Below are 10915 nucleotides of genomic sequence, written 5' to 3'. Positions count from 1 at the left end.
CTCCTGGGACTTTGTTTTCCCTGTAACTTGGAGTGACGTGCGTCAGCAAGGAGGGAGACGAGGGTCTCACTCAGCCTCAGTCCTGCCGTGTGTAAATGAAAAGGCTGAATGGTGGGGAGGGGGGGAAGGAGAGGGCTGTGGCAGAGTAAATAAATTGCACCCAGCATGTGTTATGCCAGCGGGGCTCCAGAGCGGTTCTACAGGCTTTCATAAATGGGAATTCGCCTCCTCGATTGCTCAGGGCAGTGCTGTCAAACAGTGTTGCCAGGCTTGTGCCTCATCCAGAGGTCTCAAATATTTCCCAAGTCGCCCCACTTCAATTTACTTTCACAAAATTATTTTTCCCTTTTGGGGAGGGGGGGGAAAAGCAGAAAAGCAAACCTAGAAAGCCCAGCCGAGAGGCTGTGGGAGGAGGGGAAAGGAGGTGGCAGGTGAGTGGGAAGGGACAGGAGGCTGAGCACAACAGCTTTGACAACACAGGAATTCAGGCTCTTCCCCCCACACCCCCCCTCGCACCCTTGTTTGAATTTAGCATGCGTCTTCCTATGGCGTCGTAATTACTAAGATTACCAAATGAATCTTTTGCTTCTGTACACACTGGGCATTCAGCAGAGCTCTAATAGTTGTCATTAAGTTTTCAGGGAGGTGGGAGAAGATAGATTGAATGCATGCACTCCAGCACTGCGCAGAGCCCATTGATGGCTGCTGAGTAATGATTTTTTTCTAATTGGTGGAGAGCAGCGGCCCTAATGGATGGAGCCTCTCTGTGCATTTACACTGTCTCCTCAATCAATAACCCTCGCTGTGCCTGGCACGGAGGAGTTCCTGAAAGCCCCTTTGTAATAATGGATTGCTGGAGGTTACACAAACCGCTGCCTCCCGCTGAGTCAGCCCTCTGCCAGGCACCTCGCACTTCCCCGGGACGGCTTTCCAGACGGGACACCCGCAGGGGGGCCCCTCTCCTCAGGTCTCTGCCCCCATCCTGCGGCCACTGGCACCCCGCAGGCTCCCCGGCTGCTGGAAGGGTTTTGTTGCCTGCAGAGCCCACGTCGGCTTGGAGGAATGGGAACAGCTGGGAAGCTTTTTATTGGCTTTGGCTTGGGACGTTTGCCTTTTTATAGGAGGCTTTGTGGGTTTTTTCCCCTCTCATCTTCTTAAAGAAAAATCCACAGGTCAGATGCCAAGTCTTTATTGAGGCCAAAATCATTGAGAGGTCAGGCTGTGCCAAGCAGGGCTCTTGACTTGGCCAAGCTGTGCAGAGTGTGAGCCCAGCTCAGGGAGAGCAAGCTTCAACTGCCCATTAACCATCTTCCTGCATCACATGTGCACGGGCTGCTTGTATCTTAGCCCTCAACAACCCCCTGTTTTCTGCTTTCCTTTTTGAGGGATGGCATGGAAGTGGCAAGATGGCTTTTGAAATTCAGCCTCACCCGTGCATTTCCAGGAGGCAGGCAGGTCTGACAGGTCAGGGGGAGACATGACAAAAGGGATGTTATAAGGTATCTTAAAAGGGAGGCTTCGAGTGTGCCAGCTCGGACTTCCTCTTCCCCACACAAGAGAGCCTTTTAGTGGAAAAGAAGAGGTGATTTCCATGGTTTGCTGAGATTTACAGATGGCTGAGACTTGGTTTCTTCACTGTTACTCTGTTTCTGGGGGGACTGTGTCCTCAGCCCACTGCAGAGCATTTCCATGTGCCAGCACGTTGTCATAAACTTTAAGCCCCCCAGGAAAGGTGCCCACTGCTGAGACCTTTTAGAAATAAACCTGCCCAGACCCCCATAACTCAAAGGTCCCAAGTGCCCAATACGGTGTCGGCTCTTGTTGATTTGCTAGCGATTTTTTCTTACATCTCGTTATGTACCTGAAGTTGACCCAGCTGCACCACTCAGGCCATAGTCCACCCCTGCCTCTGGAAAGGACATTAATGTCGGAAAGGGAGGGAGGGCTTGGGATTGCCCTGCTGGCACGGCTGGCTGTGGTCAATCCTGCTATGAATGCAGACAGTCTGGATCTCCTCCAGCATTGAGGCAATTGGCATTTTCTGTTGTCCTCTCCAGTGCTTGGGATCCTCAAAACTTGTAACGATCTCCAATCCTTCTGCCCAAGATTGAATGTGAGTTTAAGGTCTGCCCCTGGCTTGCCTTGGTTAAAAGCTGAAAACACTGAAGAGTAAGGCATGAGAGTTGATTTTGCTCGGGGGACACCTGGGGGGAGGATCTGGCCTCCAAACTTCAGACTGAGTTCCAGTCTTAGACCCTGATAAGTAGGGTGGCTGTTTGGGACTGGATGGCAGAAAGCATCTCAGTACACAGGTAGCATGATTTGTCAGTTCCTCCAGGGCAGAGAGCTTAGCGAAGAGTGGGTCCCAATGTCCCTGCATTACTCCTAGTAGCCTGGGAATACAGCTGGCAACAAGAGGGCAAGCTGGGACTCTGCAGTGGCACACACATTCTCTCTTGGCATGTTATCACTGGAAAGCATCCCCCAGGATGGAGGTCAGCAGATGTTATTGCTACATTGTCAGGTACACGCCTTAGTTTCAGCTGAAGAAGTGGCAGGTAAAAGTGTTGTAAAGAAATATTTTTTTCATGGTTCATGCTACAGCAAGGGAAAGACTACAGAATTGTTTTAGGAAGTGGAAGTCTGATTCATCCTCATTGTCACTCCTGACACTTCGTCTTGAGTTCCATGAGTGATTTTTCTCTCCCTTTTGCAGGGGCAATCAGTCATACATAAGCTACTTCCTCACTGAGCAAGGAATGTCAGAGGAGAGGGAGGCAGGCATCTCCAGGATGGGAGAGGTCTAGGCTAGGGGAAGGTGAAGACTTACAAGATCTGCATCCGCTCTAGTGTGCCAGAGCCCATAGGCCACTCTCTCTTATCCTCTGTGAGAACATCCCTCAGACCCTCCTGATCCCTGCTGCCTGAGATCATCCCTGAGATTACTGTGTCACAGGATGAAACAGCCTGGTTTAGAGGCCTGGGGGTCCTCTTTGCCTGTGCCGGTGTGCCCAAAGTGACAGAGTGTGCACTGGGAGGACAGGGTGGCAGAATCCCCAGCCTAGCGAGGGAGGCACAGGCAGCATGCCAGTGGGCAGGGAAGGGATATTGAGAAAGGGGAAGGGGCTGGGGAGGCCCTTTTGTAGAGCAACCAGGACAGAGGGTCTTGGAAGGGAACCAGAGTGACGGTAAGGCAGAGGTGCAATAGCTGAGGCATCCCAGACAGAGACCCACAGCAGAGAACAGCATGTTTCCCCACTGCTGCTGCCTTATGAATGGGAGAAGTTCCCTGGCCATCAGCGGGGAGGGTCTGGCCGACCAGAGACCGGGGACAGCAAACTTGACTGAGGCAGGCTTACAGAAAATCTGGGTGGAAAATTTAGAGGAAAGAGCAGGCCAAGAGGAATTATTTCTTTTATCTTTTATGAAGATGCCTTAGAATCCTTTTGTAATGATTATAATCACCTAAGCAAAGGGGCAGGCCACTTCAGCAGTGTAATTTGTGCTGGAGAAAGGAACTGTGCCTGGGGAAGGGGGACCAGAGCTGCAGGTGGGCCTGAAGCCAAACCAGGGAAGACCTGGAGCTGCCGGCAGGTCTGCCTAGGGGAGCCCTGCCTACACTGTAAGGGACTGCTGCAGGCTGCCCTCCGGCGCCATGGGCAGCAGCAGGAAGAAGTGCAGAGGCCAGATCCTGCCCAGCAGGCCCCCTGCCCCTGCGGCAGAGGCAACACAGAGCAGCGAGCACTCAGAATTGCTGCTAAACAGGGGTCCCCGAAGGGGAAGGCTATCAAGAAAATACCTAGATTAGGAAAAGCTCCTTAGCTGACAGAGAGGAGAAGCCGAAGCAATAGCAAAGGATAGACATCCAGGAGCAGGATTTAGCCCTGCTGTCAGCCCTGACTTGCCAGTGCAGGTGGTGGCAAAGGGAAAGATCTGCCTTGTTCACTCTCTCTGTCGTAGCTGTGTTAACTCATCAGTGTTGCAGGAGTTAAATATATAGGTTTTCAGAGCAGGACCATGCTTCGCCTATCATACAACTGGTGTGTCGGTTAGAGCACCTCTGAGCCCCACGTCCCATCACAGCAACAGAGATCCTTTGCAGTGGGACTCACAGATGGTCTCACAGCACAACTTTGGGAAAACGAAGCACAAGTTCACGGAAGCCACAGTGCACCCTGAAGGCATCCAGCCGTTAATTTATGCTGTTGTTTCTTCACAATCCACTTACTAGCGGGTGGCTTAGATAAATCAAACTGGAAACATTTCCATAAACTGTACTTTCTGCATAGTTTTTGGAACCAGAGAAAACCTATGGACTCCATCCAGGAGCTTAGGTGAGGGGGATTAGGACAGCTCAGGCAGAAGTGTTCATGCCTCTCTCTTCCCGCTTCTGTTTTCCTGCAGTGCACCCTTTCAGTGCCAGGAGCCTGCCTGCCTATCTGAGAGGCAAGTCAGCGCTGTGAAGCAATGCAAGATGCCCCCGATTGCTCATGACAATAAACTTTTATGCTTTGTTTATTTGCAACCCTCCTTAATCTAGAGGAAATCATCTTTGCTAGGGATGCATATCTTGCTCTTTGTTTATAAAAAGCACAACCTTCTCACCTGTATTTGTGATTTCTCCTCTGTCCTAACAGCTCCTCAGGGACTCCAGACCTGTCCTCTGCAGCTTCTTTTCCTCACTCAGCTCATGTTTTAGGAAAACAATGTTTGCTTTTTGGACTTTATTATCAGGCAAACCAGACAAACCAGGATCTTTCCAAACTGTCCCTCAGAACAAGCTTACATTCACATAATTTCAGTAAAAATGTTTACAGTGAATGACATAAGGTTACCCATTTCTATTATGGAAAAAGAAAACAGGAGCTGTCTGAAAGAAAATTGCCACAAAGGAAAGGAGTGAGGGCTCAGTTTCTCTGACAATCAGTGATACAGCTTGCATGAGAATTTATTTCAGTATGCTTCTTCAGCACACACCAGACTCCCAGGAGGGTATTTCAGATCTCATTTCCTAACTTTCCTGATTGGAACTGAGACTTGCATTTATTTGGCTTTTTCCTAGTATGCTATCAGGGTTCCTGCTTGGTTTCTGCCCTGTGTGCCTCTTCCTCAGCCCCGCCACCACAGTCCAGAGAGATAACGAAATACTGAGGATGTGCCAGCGACCACAGATCCAGCAAACTTCATTTCTGCCCCTCTCCCAGCAGAAAGTACTCCCTTCTCAGAGGCTTCACCCAGCCCATGGCTATTTACAGCAATCGAGAGTTCAACTTGTTTTCCCAAAGCAAGTTCTCATTACAGCTCAGGTTAAAGGGTCCCCAAGAAAAGCAGAACCATCTCTTCCATACTTTCCTGAAAAAAAACCCCAGCTGAACTGGCCTCTGTGATGGTCTCCAGAGTCTCCTAGAACATGGAGTTAGCCAGTCTTAAAAGGAGCCAAGAGATAAATATCCTGGGTGAGTTTCGGATGCATTCCCTCAATGTGTGCAGCAGTGCGCACTCTGCACAGTCCCACTGGGCAAAAGAACAGCAGCATCCGAGGCTCACAGCTGGCCTGAGGGTTTAGGTGCTGGCTTTCTCCCTATGGTACTTTAATTTGGCACAAGAATGTTTCTTCTTCCAAGTGCCATTTCAGTTCAGTCTTACTTCTTTCAGGTTTTTTTCAGCTGATGTAGGAATACCACCTATTTGGAGCCGGAGATCCCTGAGTTTGATTACACATCTTGGGGAAGAAGGCCAAAGCGATATTTAATAAACTGTCACCTTTGCCAAAATCAGCAACATCATATCCTGTGAAATGGGCAATTGCTGCAACGGAGATAGCTTGAGCTGGTGTGCTGGCTGGGAGACAGCTGATTGTCTCTTGGCTACTGCTGAGCCAGGTTCAAGATCTTGAACACAGCTTCGAGGTCTGGCAGCAAATCTTGGAGGCACCAAATGCCCAAGCATCCCAAGGGCAGCAAACCCCCCTCGTATCAGTCAGTGCCTGCCACCCAGTCTGTGAAGTGGTGTTGCATCAGCTCCAAGAGCAAGAGGGGAAAGAGTGAGAGAGAGAGATGTTCACTCAAACTGGCAGCTGCCTTTTGTTTCTTGATGGCAGCTGCCAGCAAGAGACAGGCAGGGCAAGGGAAAAACACACAAGAGCAACACGCTAGATGCAAAGCATATTACACGCTAGATTTAAAATAAAATAGCATGCATGAAGGGGTAAATATTCAGCATAATGCATGACGACTCAGCCCTGCCATTCTCCTTCCAGTTTCTAGGAGCTGTGGGACTGGATCTCCCTGGGCTATTCTGGCCATCCTGGAAGAAAAGACAGGGGCAACACTCAAATTTTATAAGCAAAGGAAGCAAGTGCCAAAACATCGACTTTCTTCATCCACTTCAGAACAGCGAAAGGAGAAATATCACTTTGGTGAAGAGGGGTGGTCTGTGGATGATCCTCTACAGTGGGCTCATCGTTTCTCTTTCACTTCTGACAGCTCACTTGCTTCCTTTCCTCACAGGACTGTATTTCAGTCGGTTTAATGCTTTTGGCAGGACGACAGCTCTGGAGTCTGATCCCCCTCCCTCCGCAGAAGCAGTGCTGATGGTGGTGCTGCACATTCCTCCCCTCCTCCGTCTCAGCCTCCCTGCCAGCCTGGACCCAGCACAGCACCCCCAGCCACCTCCCACCCTGAGGGAAGCCCTTTCCCACGGCAGGAGCTGCTTTGCATTAGATGCCAGGGCCTGGGCAATGCTGGATAAGGTCCATATCTGCAACACTGAATATCCCTGGCGCTTCACCTCCCTGTCACTCCTCAGAGAGGCATGCCAGCAAGGGAGGGCCCACGTTTCCCACCCTGTTCCCAAGCACAGAGTTTGACAGCACACAGGATCTGGCTTTGCACTCCCTGGTACCGCAGCAAAAACACTTTGGCCACATGACACTCACTCTGCTGGTTTAAATTTATTTTAATGGTTCTGACAGGCCAACTTTGTACCAGCAGCTTCTTCTGCCAGATCAGATATTGTTTACCCACCCCACTTTAACTCTGTGCCATGTTCAATATCTTCTCTCCACACTGAGCTTACTTTATGCCAGATCAGGTATTGTCTGTCCTCCCTCAGCCAGCACAGAGCATAAAGCTGGCATATGTTCCCAGCCGTGCACTCTGGCTAATTCACAGAAATGCAAGCACACTCCTGCACCTGATCCAGACCTTATTCCTCCTGCTGAGCAGTCTGGTGGTGCACAGAACTGGCACTCGCTGCTGGGGGAGCATGGCCTCGGCATGCTCTGGCAGCTGCCAGGAGCATTGGGCACACCACAGAACCAGGCCTCCAGCTGCCCCCAGCCCTTGGCCAGAGGAGTGGGAGCACCTGGCAGCTATAAAGTTGATGCTGGGACACTGACAAGCCATGCATGAGCCATAAACATACCGGTGTGTCCGTGGGGGAGGGGCACGAATAGAAGGGGATAAGTTGTGTTTTTCATACTTAAGGTTAAAAGAGCAGTGAGATGAGTTTTACCTAGCCCCCTTAAAAAACCAAACCAAACCAAACCAAACCAAAAAAACCCACCACCACCCAAAAACCAAAACAACTAACAAACAAGTTACTGTGTTTCTCCTACTGCCTCTGCCTGCCGGAGCTAACTCAAGTTAGCCAAGCTACACTAAAAAAACCATCTTTCCTTTATTTACTTGTTCTGATCGGGGAGTGTAAACATACCTGAAGCAGGTCTGAGCTCCTTTTTATGCAAGGAAGTGTTTCAGAGGAATCCAAGGAACAGGGACCTTTTTGAATGCAAGGTAGAGAAAGAAACGTATTATCTGAACGCAAAGTGACTCTGAATGTGGCCGTGGAGATAAAATGGGGTTTTCTGTTCCTGCATGCAAGAGTAGCATTTCTCAAAGACAGCTTTTTTCCATTTCATCTTCTTTCTGTTTATTTTAAGTGAAGCCCTCTTTTATCTCCTTTTTTAGGTTTTAATCTTTGTATAGAACATACTCCATGACCCTGACAGAGGAAAAGCTGCAAAGTCCTACCTCTATGAATGTATTTAGAAACACCAACTGATCAAAGTCAATGCCGTGTGAGCAGCACTGAGTTACTCCTATTGCCACACGTTCCTGGGTTTGACAGACTGCATCATTCTGTGTGTTGATGTATCAAGATTTCATACACTATGAATATTCACTGCGCATATTAAATTAACCAGGTGAGAAAATACAGGTTTGTTTTGCATGTTAACTCTGTGTTAACGCTGCCCCTAAGTGGTTAAGTTGGTTTATTGCAAGTTAATTAGCCCTCATTTCAGGCAGTTATTTATTTATTTGTGGAAGACTGTCGTGTTTTTTTCTCTTCCAGCCTGGTGACTAGGCCTTGCCTCTCTAGTTTGTGTTTGCATCCTACTCTGTGTGGGTTTCACATAACTGCAACATTTACAGTCAACTCAGCTTGGAAAACATGCATACAGGGAAACACGGATGCCTACTACATGTTTATTACTCAATCCAAGCGAGGCTGTGATCCTGTTAGCAGGCTCCTCTCCCTCAGCTCGTTTTAATTAGCATTTCAAGGGATGCTCGGTACAGCAAGCTGCTTAAGTCTGAAGTTATGATGGGCTGCTTTTCGCATCTTTCCTCCTGAATTAATGTGCTACTTCACGATCATTTCATCACGAAGACAAGCCTCCTCCCAGGTGCCTTGATACTTATCCTCGTGCTCCCATCATTCTGCATGGATTCACGCAAAACACCCAGATCACACCTTCTCCTCTTAGGGCAGCTGGTTGCCGTTGAAGGGGTACATAGGTATGGGGACACCAAGCAGAGCACTGCAAGCTTGCTGTGGGATCTCGAGCTTCCCTTCTTCTCGGTGTGCACCCTTCTGCCTGCCCCATAGGAGGGAGGCAGGTGAGGAAGAAGGGCAGCTGCACGCAGCTCGCTGGCTCTGAAGGGCCTCATGCTGATAGAAAGGACTTGACAAAACCTCCAACCTAACGACTGTAGAGCTTACTGATGTGCTGAGCTCTGAGGTGCCTTTTAAAATCATCCACCACAGGCCTCCTTGTTTTAGTTGCTTTCAGGCTGCAGTTGGGGAGCCTGGGAGTGCTCCCCAGTTTGGTTTTCAGTGCCCAAACTGCGTCTCAGAGTGCATTAAGTAGGTGACCATCATGACCCCTTCAAAGTCCAAACTTCTTCAGCTCCTCACTTTATAAGAGAGCTGAGTCACTCGGGTCAAAGGATATCTTCATTTCTGAAGTGCTTCAGCTCCCTTTGGGATGGTGTGTAGCAGACATGCACCTTGGTGCTGACCCTGCCTCATCCTCCACAGGGGTCAGGGTCCAAACAGGCAGGGTTAAGCCAGCAGCAGGCAGAGTGCTTGCACACTGGGCTTGCATCTCCAGAGACCCGGATTCAAATTCGCAGTGGAGTCTCTAGCTGAAGAAAGAAAAGCTGGTCAATATTGCAGTAGCAGATGCCTGCATGCCTGCACTGCACCAGGCAGCATAGCAATCCATCCCTGCTCAGGCTGTATCGGCAGCACGGGGCGAGAAAGGCAAGGAAGAGCAGGGGCAGTGCAGCTCAGGATACCTGGATACACTGGCAGAATATCTCTCTCGATTATCAGCCTCTTCTTTCCACAAGCTCTAAAATGCATAGCTAAGATGCCATAAAAATTAAACAGCGGTGAATCTTCAGGAAAGTCTCCAGGCTTCGGCACAGAGCACAGGCTGCTTTTCCTTCATGTCACCACTGCCCTTCACCTTGAATGCGCGACATTTGTCTCCTATCCCCTTTGGTCGTGAGTCCAGGGAGGCGTCTTGCCGCCGCCAGCTCCGTGCAGCCATACGCTACCTCCTGCAGCGCATCCCAGTGCCGGGGCTCTGGGAGAGACGTCTGGCCTTGCGGAGCAGGGGCTGGGGAGCGCCACGGGGTGAGCAGACGTCCGTCCTTTCCCCCCGAGTGCCCGGCTCCAGCCGCGGAGGGCTGCCTACATCCTGGCCTTGCGCAGCACGGTTGGACACGGACTTAAGGAATCCGGATGCTGGGATGCGAAAGGAGCCGCGACAGTGCGAGAGGGGCCCGCTCATCTGAAAGGGGCTTCGGGAGGGCATCGATGGGGGCACACTTACAGGGTCCCTGCTTCTCTGCTCCTTAAAAACCTGCCATCTCATCTCTTCGGTGCTATGTTTTTAATCAGAGCTGAGAAAGCCTGCATAAAAGCTCAGGGACTACCTTAAATACCCCTAACCAAGCCTTCTTAAAACTCCTATTAAAATACAAACACCACAGTCAAGGCAGCAGGTTGGAGGTCTGCCCAGTGGCCAAGTAAATCAAAATATTCCAGAGATCCTGTTTGCAAGTGCCTGTTAAAGTCTGACAACTGGCTACTAGCAAAGGCAGCGTGGATCTGAAAGACAGAAACAATGTGACCCTTCCTGCAAAGTAGTCCGGGTTTATTTCTCGCCCTATCAAAGCAGCGCTTCACTGCTTTAATACTGTCCTCTTCCCAGGGGCTGCCGACGAGGGTTGCTGCTGGCCCGGGAGCCGCTCAGGGCAGCCAGGCCACAGGGGCTGGGGGCTGCACAGTCGTGGCTCTTCACACCCCCAGCTCCACAGCCAGCACTGGCCACTCACCAGCCGCTGTCAGGGACCTCCCCACTCGGGACCGTGGCTCAAAGCCCAGGTTTCAGGATTCAGGTCAGCATGAAAAACAGCCATTTATCTGCATTTTCTGCCTTGATGATGTCCGCAGGCACTTTCTGTGCTCTTTATCTGTTTCCTCAAATAAATTAATAAATAAAAGACAGAGTGGCTGGGAAAAAAGGGCAGAGAAAATGAGCAGATTTTGATCTAGTAAGCAATTTAAATCTGGGCTGGCAAGCTGCATTCGTTCATTCATTAATTCAGTCGTGTGCTCA

This window comes from Athene noctua, chromosome 1 (assembly GCF_965140245.1).
Source record: "Athene noctua chromosome 1, bAthNoc1.hap1.1, whole genome shotgun sequence".
Taxonomy (NCBI): domain Eukaryota; kingdom Metazoa; phylum Chordata; class Aves; order Strigiformes; family Strigidae; genus Athene; species Athene noctua.
The sequence above is the reverse complement of the archived record's forward strand: the minus strand, read 5'-3'. Positions refer to the sequence as shown.